This window comes from Jaculus jaculus, chromosome X, assembly GCF_020740685.1.
Source record: "Jaculus jaculus isolate mJacJac1 chromosome X, mJacJac1.mat.Y.cur, whole genome shotgun sequence".
Taxonomy (NCBI): domain Eukaryota; kingdom Metazoa; phylum Chordata; class Mammalia; order Rodentia; family Dipodidae; genus Jaculus; species Jaculus jaculus.
In genome coordinates, this window is record NC_059125.1 from 44,762,320 (window position 1) to 44,765,440 (window position 3,121).

Below are 3,121 nucleotides of genomic sequence, written 5' to 3' on the forward strand. Positions count from 1 at the left end.
AAACCACAGCCCTTTAATTCACTGGTCCAGAAATAATTCTATGTTTTTTTTTTTGGTAGTGTGTAGTTGAGTAAAACCTTCTTGACTCATGATATAAAGGCAAAAGGAAAAGAAAGGGTAAGTGCCTAAGGACTTCCCATTAAGCTCAAGATTCCACTGCCTTCTATATCAACACTGCGGAGCAAGGCTCTAACACAAAGACCTTTGAGGGACATTCAAAAATCTAAACTGTAGCCATATTTTACCCATCAATTCTACATAAAACATTCAATGTTACAATGGTAGAATTAAGGTGTCATTATTTCAGCATCCCAAAGTATATTTCAGAACTATTACTTGTTGAATTTGAGATTATTCCTGGTACCTACCACTATTTATCATGCTTTTTTTTTTCTGGTGTTTTTGAGGTAGGATCTCACTTTAGCTCAGGCTGACATGGAATTCAGTCTGTAGTCTCATGGTGGCCTCAAAGCCACAGTGATCCTCCTGCTTCTGCCTCCAGAGTGCTGGGATTAAAGGCATGAAGCACCACACCTGGCTCATGCTCTCTTCTTTAAAAACAATATTTTTGAGAGAAAGAGAGAGAGAGTTCTGAGGGGGATGGGTGGGGCTGAAATTGACCAACCACAATGTCAGGATTAGATTTTCCTAGGAAAGGAGACCTCCCTCCCAGAAGGACTCAGATAGTTTGTGGAGAAACAAATCTAGGGAACTAATTAGGCAAAAGATAAATACAAGTCAGCTTACTTTCAGATCTCTTTCTTTTTACTTTCAGGTACCCAGTCACCCTAACTGCCTGACAAAACTATCTGACTTCTTCTCAAAAGCAAAACTGAATTCTAGCCATGCCTGGCTTCTAGCCCAAAGGTGTACAAAGAGGTCTGAGCTCTGGCAGAATACTTGCTGCTTTTTGCATTTTAATGTATTTTATTTATTTGAGCAAGAGAAAGAGGGAGGGAGAGAGAGACAGAGAAAGAGAGGAGACAATGGGTATTCCAGGGCCTCTAGCCACTGCAAAGGAACTCCAGATGCATACGCCACCCTGTGAATCTAGCTTATGTGGGTACTGGGGAATCAAACCCAGTTCCTTAGGCTTAACAGGCAACTACCTTAAACAGTAAGCCATCTCTCCAGCCCTGCTTTTTGCTTTTTGGTGTTTGCTATCTGCTGGTGATTTCTTTCTCAGCTTCCCTTGGATCTGTAAGCTTCAAATAAATCCCCTTCCTCCCAGAAAACTGTTTGATTGGATGTTCATTCCAGCCATATGAAACTGACTACAACATGTGGGCTTTCTTTTATTTATTTATTTGAGAGTGACAGACACAGAGAGAAAGACAGATAGAGGGAGAGAGAGAGAATGGGCACGCCAGGGCCTCCAGCCTCTGCAAACGAACTCCAGATGCGTGCGCCCCCTTGTGCAGCTGGCTAACGTGGGACCTGGGGAACCGAGCCTAGAACCGGGGTCCTTAGGCTTCACAGGCAAGCGCTTAACCGCTAAGCCATCTCTCCAGCCCTCTTTTATTTTTTTTCCTCCTTGCCCCTAGGCTATCTCATCTATGCACAAAGCTTTAATACCCATCTATATAGTCTATATACCCTCCTACCCAACATTACCATGCCTATGTCTGAAAGATTCTCAACCTCCATAGTTACAAAGCCAAATTCATGAACATTCCTTCCTGTTCTTATTCCATTTTCCCTGTCTTATGATAATACAAAATTACACAAAATAAATAAAGAAACAATAAATCCCAGGGACAACATTGAAATCTTTCTCTTCATCATCTCCTCTACCTTACATGTCAAACTTAAAACCGTTAAGTCCTTTAGATTATTACTAAAGGATATAATTTTTCTGCTCTGTTTCTACAACAATTTGTCCAGTACAACTACCATCATCTCTAATTTGAACACTCTCCTAACTTATTTCCTTTCATCTATTCTTTGTTAATAATAAATCATCCAACAAAGAGTTTGAGTGACCTTTTTCAAAATTCCAGTCTGTTCATGTTGCCAAGCTACCTCGTCTCAAATTGCCTCCAACAGTAGAAAGGCTGTATAATTTATTAGATGAAAATCATAATCTTCACAGGTACTATACAACCTTGGATCATCTAGCTCTAGGCTTTCCTTTCTCATTCTGGTTCATGTTTCTAGAGTTCCTTGCTCCAACCACACTGGCTTTCTTTCGAGCTCATCAACTGCCACATTCTCTTTTACCTTAAGACCTTGACAGTGACACCTGCCACTATCTGCAGAATAGACAGATGACTGTCAGATCTAAGACAAGGTATCACTTCCTCAGAGAAACTTTCTCCAAGTTCCCTGCTTGCCACAGGCCCCCATTGTATATGAGACATAAAACCTTGAACTTTCTAATCTACAGTGGGTATTTCTTCCATCTCCCCTTTTTTGCTTCCACTAGCCATTCTCAATTCAAAATGTTTGGAATCAACATACTTGAAAACCAACAGAACTAACACTTTTTTTTTGTTTGTTTGTTTTGTTTTTCGAGGGAGGGTCTCACTCTGATCCAGGCTAACCTGTAATTAACTATGTAGTTTCAGCGAGGCCTTGAACTCTTGGCGGTCCTCCTACCTCTGCCTCCCAAGTGCTGGGATTAAAGGTGTGCACCATCACACCCAGCACAACTAACTCTTGATAAGAATAAAGTTCAAGTGGTACAGAGAAAAAGAGCACAGGATGTCTAAGAGAGGCAATGACATTTAGTGAACCTGTTGAGTAATAGGAATCCATCAGTCTTCTATTGCATGTAACAAATGATTATCATATTTGTAGCTTAAAATCATATATTCATCCTTTCATAGTTCTCAGTGTCAGTGCCCATATCAAGGTGGTTGTGAAATCAATGCTCTCCAGAGGCACTAGGGGAATTTTTGCTACCTTGAGTTGTCTTATAAATTGCATTCCTCACAATTCTTTTTTTTTTCCTCAAAGTTCTTTTTTATGGCCTATATTTCCATTTCTAAAGCATACAATGAGGAGTCATATGTCAGTTTTCATATAGCCTTTTCCTTTAGGAATATGTCCATCTGCTTCCTTCTTATAGGACACATTGAGCTCACCCTGATGACATGGTTTAATCTCTCCATCTTGGAAT